Source organism: Dasypus novemcinctus, chromosome 2 (genome assembly GCF_030445035.2).
Source record: "Dasypus novemcinctus isolate mDasNov1 chromosome 2, mDasNov1.1.hap2, whole genome shotgun sequence".
NCBI lineage: Eukaryota > Metazoa > Chordata > Mammalia > Cingulata > Dasypodidae > Dasypus > Dasypus novemcinctus.
Window position 1 is genome coordinate 199,800,623 of NC_080674.1, and position 8,145 is coordinate 199,808,767.

The following is an 8,145-nucleotide window of genomic DNA, read 5'->3' on the forward strand; positions in this document are numbered from 1 at the left end:
TGACATCATTCTCAGATGTGTATAAGATTGACCCCTCTGATGACCTCCCTACTCATTTTGAAGTCTCAGCCATATAAACTCATTTGTCTTTACCATTTTCCCCTTTTATTCAAGGTCTTTTTCTGGTTGCATCACCAACTGGTGCTTGGTAGTAATCCCTCAGCACCAGGGAGGCTCATCCCCAGGAGTCATGTCCCACACTGGGGCAAAGGTAATGCATTTACATGCTGAATTTGGCTTAGAGAGTGGCCACATTTGAGCAACATGGAGGCTCTCAGGAGGTAATTCTTAGGCACCCTGAGCTCTAGGTCTAGTTGAAATTTCAAACACACAGGCTCATAAGCATGGTCATCAGTATCAAGGGCCCAACATTGGACCATCCTTCTTCACTGGTATTTGCCCTTGTACTTGGGGATTGTTGCTGCTCCATTGGGGAATGTGAAAGAGTTTCCCAGAATGGGAACTCAGCACCCTCTCAGTAGTCATGTGAAACTTTTACCCCCTATGTCAATACCCAACTAATATGAACGTATCTATATACCCCATATGCATGCCCTGGAAACTCCCTCTCACCCATGCATCCCCCATCAATGACACCCCACACCAGTGCTTCTCCCCTGCCATAGTTTGAACTGCTCTGTGATCCAAAACTTCTTAAAAATGAAGTCTAATATATTCCCAAATTCAATTAATAAGAAAATGAAATAGTAATGATAGGTTTAAAGATTTGAAATAGAATACACAATAATTCAGAAAAACTAAAATAAAGTAAAAAATAAATTGGGTATTAAAAATGAGAAAAGATCATAAAATTTTTTTGATGTTTGCCCTTTCATTGTTGTGGTAGGTATTGCCCTTATTTACAGTGGCAAGGCAATCTCTTCTATTTCTTCCTCAGTGTCTACATCTTATATATATATATATGTTTTCAAAAAAATTTTAGGTCACAGTAAAGTCACATATAGGGAACTGCTATATACCCAACATCAAATCCTTTTCTTCATTCCCCAGCAATTATCTTTTTACATGTGGATGTTACATTTGCTGCAACTGATGTACAGATTTTGAAACATAACTACTAACCATGGTTCCATTGTGGTTTACAGTATGGTTTACATTTCAGACTGTACACTTTTATAAATTCTTAGTTACATTATGGTTTACATTGTGGTTTACATTTTAGACTACACCTTTATAAATTTTTGGTGATATTTAACATGGCCTGTATCCATCATTGCATCATGTAGAACACTTCCATTGCCACTGAATTACGCCCTCTTCCAAACATTCTATTCCTCTCTCCCTCTTCCCTTGGAGCCCACAGTGACATCCAAGCTTCACTGTTTGAAGGGCAAGATTAATAGATACTTGCAATAATGCTGAGGGCTTGACACACTAGTCTGTCCTCCCCCACTGGGAGCTACCCATACTCCCGAGGGACACCCTTCCTTCTGTTCAAGAACATCAGGCCTCCCCAGGATGGGGGTACAACACCTTCCTGTTCATTGCATGGGTCTCCATCCACTGATATAGCATACTATGACATGATGAGCCCTTACACATTCCCTAAATGTCTGGCCCAGGTACACCCTGTGCCAGATGCCCCCACATCAAAAACCTTATACCAGCAACCTTTCTTTATTATATTTTCTAAAGAGTTTTCTTAACACACTTTGAGCCACATACCCGACAACCTCCCATGTTCACTTGCTCCCCTCAACCCTCCTCTCAATTCCTTGGACCATCTAACCCATCCTCCCAACCCTAGCCCCTTTCAAGCTTGCCAAGCCCAACCCAATAGTATGCTTATGCCCCCGTTTTATTCCTTCATTCGCAACTACATAGATTTTACCTGTGTGGATGTTGGCTCACAACCTTCCTCTCCCACCCTATTTCCTGTAATCCTATCTTCCAGTCTGTAGCTCTCTGAGACAACTTGATTTGCTTAATTCATATCAGAGAGGCTATATGCATTTGTCCTTTAATGCCTGGCTTTCTTCACTTAACATAAGGTCCTCAAGATTCGTCCATGTTATCCCATGTGTTAGTACTGTATTCTTTCTTACAGTTGAGTAATATGCCATTGTATGTATATACCACGTTTTATCCATTCTTCTGTTGATGGGTATTTGGGTTGGTTTCAACTTTTGGCAATAGTAAATAATGCTGCTATGAACATTGATGTCATGTATTGGTTCGTGTCCTTGTTTTCAGTTCTTCTGGGTATACACCTAGCAGTGGAATTGCTGGGTCACATGGCCAATCTATAGCTAGTTTTTTGAGGAACAGTCAAGCTGTCCTTTATAGTCTGACAATTCCTGAGGCACATTTTGAAGAAGGTTGTGATTTCCAAGTTCAGGCGATACCAGGCACCACTGGTGGTCGTATCTGCATCTGGGAACTGCAACTAGTCTTTTAAACAAACAAATTAGAACAGAGTGACAAAAAGATCTACCCTATAAGCCTCCTTTTCCTAAAGTGATTCCTGGCTAACAGTATACTAGTGAATGCAGATATTAATTGCTTCCTTGGAATTCTTTGCCCCAGTGACTACAGCCAATAAATATACCACATAGCCCTCATTGTGTCTTCTTCACTCTCTCATAATTTTAGAGAAGATTTCACTGTTTTAGGAGCTTACACCTTTCTTCATTCTTGATGCCTGCTTTTCAACTTCAGGTAAAAAATGGTAGCAATTTTGCCAAGAAAGCCTACATTTTTCTCTCTACCTGCAAGTGTCCCTAAAACCTTCAGGTGAAACCTTTATGGAGACAAAGTCAATCACTTGTCTATGGCTACTTTATCAGGAACAAATAAATAATTAAATGCTCAGCTGTTAATCAGATTAAAGAGAGGTTAATATTATTTTTTAAGTATTTTACCAGACACATACATATTATTCATTTATTTGAATTGATTAAATAAACTATTTATATAGAGATCCCATACTATTAATTAGTCACTAAAATTCATGGAGGAAGTGTTAATTAGAAAATGAATGATCTGAATACAATGCTAGTGATTTGAACAATCTTGTCCTCTTTTGACATATGAATGAATGTTATTCTGTAAAAGAAAATAACTTTATAGATCATTTATAATTAGATTCAATTTTTAGGAACTATAAAATAGTTTTTTAAGATATCATTAAGAGAGTAAAAATGGACAGTCCTCATTGGGAAAGTACAGGCATAAATCAATTTTTGAAGTGATCTGCTCTACTTTTATTTTCTCCTTTATTCTATATTTTTGTGTTTAAGGGTTTTCCTTGCCAAGAAGAAAATTACAGATGGAATCTTCTGACAAAGCTGTAACCATCATGGACATTTCTAAGTAACTTAACTTGGTTCAGAAGGAAATTTTCTGGAGGTGAATGTCTTTCAGGATATCTATTTCATTCATGAAGAACTGTGGTAATTTTGACAGAACACAATATTGATTCAGAAGACAACAATCTTTTTGTCTTTTATTTTTAGAATGAATTAACTGAATGGAAAATGTGAGATTGGGGGCCAAGCATGAAGAGTGTGTGTGTGTGTGTCTGTATGTATTTGCAAATTGTCTGATTAGAGATCATGACTGATAACCATTACGTAAACGAGATGGGCATGAAAAAGCTTGTAGAGAAAAGAAATCAGAGAGATGGAAAACTGTTTTCTACTTAAGTCACAGTTATAGGCCTTTAAAACATTGTTTATTGCTCTTTCCTGCAAGATTCTTATAAGATGCATGGTAAAGATAATTGTAATATAGGGAAGCAGTAGATATAACAGTCAGTTTGTCTTAAATGCAGAATGACTGCTAAACACAGAAAACCTCAGAAGCTCACAGAGCAATTCATACATGAAAACAGTATTGATTTGACTATTTTACAAACTGAGAAGGTGCTGCATATTTTTATCTTGGAAGAAACATGATAAAGGGTCATATTTCAGTGAATTTTTAGGGTCTGATACAAAATGATGGCAGTAGGACAGGATTGAGTTACAGGAGGCAGAAGTTCGGGTCATCTAGGAAGCTGCATTTTCAGTTGAGAAGCCTGGGAAATGGTATGCACTGTTTTCATGTGCATCATCAAAAACTTCTGTAGTTGGAACTTGGACTCTCAGCTAGATATGCTGAATTAAAGGTGCAATTAATATATGCATATATGAACACAGACATACTAGTATGCAGTTTCATAATCAAAACATTTAAAAAGAACTGAAGATAAACTCATGGATTCAGCAGCAATGAATTGAAGTTATGTGATTGTGTGAAAATTTTTGGAAAGAGCTGACATAAAAGAGAAGAAAACAGATTTTTTTACTTTTAAAGTTTTAGATTACATAAATGTTACATCAAAAATATAAATTCACACATACCCACCCCTCCCCCCTTCCACACTTTCCCCCATTAAAAACATCTTTCATTAGTGTGGTACATTTGTTACCATTGATGAACACATGTTGAAGCATTGCTACTAAACCATGGATTATAGTTTACATTATAGTTTACATTCTGCCCCACACAATTTTATAGGCTATGACAAAATGTATAATGGCCTATATTCTTCATTGCCATGTCATGCAGGACAATTCCAGTGTACCAAAAATGCCCCATGAAAAGAGATATTGAAAACTCTGAAATGACAATAATGGGAAGGAGGCAGAAGAATAAAATTCAATACAGTAAAGAGGAATCCGTCATAATAGAGGAAGAATTAAACTGTTAAGAATTTCATAATGATCAGAGTTTAAAGAATAAAAGCACAGTGATTAATATATTTCATTATTAAGATAATGAGGAGGAATGGGAGTGAGACAAACCCATTGGATTTACTGTTGCATGATAATTGTAAACTTCGTGAGTTCTCTTTCAGGAAATCAAAAGGACAGAAAATATATATATAAGATAATAATATGTAGCCATGAAGAAAGAGGGGCAGCTTCAGTTCCTATCTTGTACAATAATGAAATCAGAGAATTGAGCCTTCTGATTACATGTAGATATTGAAATCATATAACTTTGCATCCTCATTTAGTACAGGATAGTTGAAGGCAAAGGGAATAGAAAGGACAAAACGAAGTCTAAAAGCACTTTTAGGTTCTAAAATTGAGGGGATATAAGCATGATTAGAGCAGAGGCAAAGAAACAGACAAGTAAAGTGTCCAGATATTGCGTATTTAGAAAATATGCAAAAGAGAAAAATCCTAGAGAAGGCATCAAAAGACATAAAATTGGAGTAAGGGTTGAAATTTAGAATTATTATTTATATTCAAGAACTAAAAGACTAAAAATCAAGAATATGCTCCCATTGCCTCTTTTAGTGTGGTGCCCAGAAAAGGTATTGAAATTGTAGATTTCTATTCAATCTTGGCTACCTATTTATGTAAATATATCTTCTCTCTTAGCAACTATGCAATGAGATGTAATGGTCAGCCCCAACTTCAGTTTTTTCAGTGGCTTTTTCCTGCTGGGTTTCTCTAGCCAGCCTCTGCTGGAGTTGGCCCTCTTTGTTTTCATTGTAATTTTCTACTTGCTGACCTTGCTTGGCAATACAGTAATCATTTTTTTGGCTCATCTGGATCCCTGTCTCCACACCCCAATGTACCTCTTCCTCAGCCCTTATCTTCCATGGATCTCTGCTACACCACCAGAACAGTTCCCCAGCTGCTGTTCAACTTGAAGGGTCCAGATAAGGTGATAACTTACGGTGGTTGAGTTGGTCAACTCTATATGGTCTTAACAATGGGTTCCACAGAGTGCATCCTTCTGGCAGTAATGGCTGTTGACCATTATGTTGCAGTATACCAGCCTCTGCACTACACCACACTCATGTATCCTTGTGTCTGTTTGCAAGTGGAGACCATGACCTGGCTGATGGGTTTGACCAGCTCATCAGTGCAGATGGTGCTCATCATGCAGGCTCCCCTTTGTGGAAGAAATGCCATAGACCATGTCTTCTGTGAAATGCCAGCTCTCTTCAGACTAGCCTTTGTAGATGCTACCTTCAATCAGATGGAGCTCTTCCTGGTCAGTGCATTTTTACTCCTGGTGCCCCTCCTTCTCATTCTTATTTCCTACAGCTGCTTTGCAAAGGCTTTGTGGAAGATTAGGCCATCTGAAGGACACTGGAAGTCCCTGGTCACTTGCTCTTCCCACTTGACAGTGGTTTTCCTTTTTCACATATCTGCAAACTGCTCCCACTGCCTCCCAGGGCTGGGGCAAATTCATGGCCTTATTTTATGGAATTGTCACCCCAACTCTAAATCCTTTCATTTATACATTATGGAATAAAGATATGAAAGGGGCATGGAGAAGGGTGATTGGGAAAGAGTCATGAAAAAGGAAGAATGAGACAGGATGATAGATACTAGCAAATGGAGAAGGGCTTAATGGTAGTGAGCCATGAGATGCTTTTAATTATGAAAATATGGTAGTATCTCTTTTATTTCTAAGTAGCCTAGCTCATGTGTTAGAAAATACACTCACACACACATATGTGTTTACGTTTACATTTTTATAAATCTGTAAGGGTAAGATAACTGAGCAGATTAGCTAACAATACCTATCTATACTGTACCTGGCCACAACTCCATGACCTTGGGAAAGTCATTTACTTTCTCTCTTTGTCACTATTATTGCCAAAAAGAGAAATAAAGATACCTGCTGTCATAGTTGTGAGGCTCTTGTGAAGGTGAAATTAGATAAAAGAGTGTTTTGTAATCTTCAAAGGTGAAATATTTAAAAGTCCACATACAATTTTGGGGGGAAGATTGATCTTACCATTAGATTATCTAAAATCATACATCTCCAAATGGATAGTTACTTTAGAGGCCCTCAACCTAATAAGTCCAGTGTATGACCCTCCATAAAATATTTATTGAACAGTCATCATTCAAATTTGAACATTTCTACAACAAAGGCATTTGGTTTTTGCAAGATAAATGCTCCATATTTTGATGGGCATTCTAACTATCCTATTCTTTCTAAAATTAACCTGGAAGTCTGCTTCTTTTCTACTTAAACGTGTTGGCTTTGGTTTTTGCATTCAGAGCCAGACAGCATAGGCTCTCTCAATATAATCTTCCCATTGCCTAAAAGATTTTTAGCATATCAAACAAACTAACACATTCACTTCTGTGAATTAATAAATTATTATTTGCTATTTCTTTTGTAATATGATGCCAAATCTAAACCTTTCTTTTCTTTTCTTTTCTTTTTTTTAAAATTATAACCTGTTCCCACAAATTAATTTTATTGAGTGGATTTACATGGATTAATAAGGTGGGCTGAATTTATTCTTTAAATTCAAGGGATGTATTTTCTTTCTAAAAGCCAACCTAATTTTAAAATGGGAGGTGACATTTCAATTCTTTCCTACAGGCTTTCCACTTTGGCTGCATAGAAAGGAAAATGACATCCTCTTACTGATGGAAAATAGGCCCATAATACCATAGGAATTTGCCGTGGTCATTATGAATTACATCCCCACAGTGTTGTTGTGGTTCCATTGGAATCATTCAGAGATAAGAAGTTTGTGCCCATGCTACAGGAGGTGTTGATCATTTTCACATTCAGTATTCTTTCTACAGTATGGAAATGACTACAAGTGCCACTCCAAAATTGACAAGAAAACAAGAAAAAAATAATGAACTTATAAATATTGGAATTTCCACACCCACTTTATTTCTTCACTCAGAAATGTCTGAGGCATCTGGACTCTGGTTCTTTCTCCTGTCAATTAAGCCCACTGATCCTTCCGAGTAAGTCTCATATTAATTTACCATTATTCTAGCCTAACTTAGAAAAGAGTGTCAATTGCTTACTTAAGGTTTTATCAATACATGCAAATAAATGAATGAATTAAAAGAGGGACACATATTGTGTGGCAATGTTAACTTCATTAAATCAAAAAACCTAAGAGAATTAAATTAATAATGATTGCAGTTCAATAAGTTGACTACTTAGTAATGACATATTAAATTCAGTAGACTAATTTATTCAATTATTTCATGAACATAAATTGTGCATTAACCATTTTATTATTATCTTATCATTAAGAAAAAGCAGAGAAAGAAATCCCAAGAGGCAGAGAAAGAGGACCCAGAGGCTGAGAATGCAATCATGGAGCTCAGAGTCCCAAAAAGAGAACCCCCATGA

At 36.8% G+C, this 8,145-nt stretch overlaps 1 pseudogene; it reads left to right on the forward strand.

Annotated features, from left to right (window-relative positions):
* Positions 1-5,413: 5,413 nt before the first annotated feature.
* On the forward strand, positions 5,414-8,145 carry LOC139440137 (putative olfactory receptor 2B8; annotated as a pseudogene).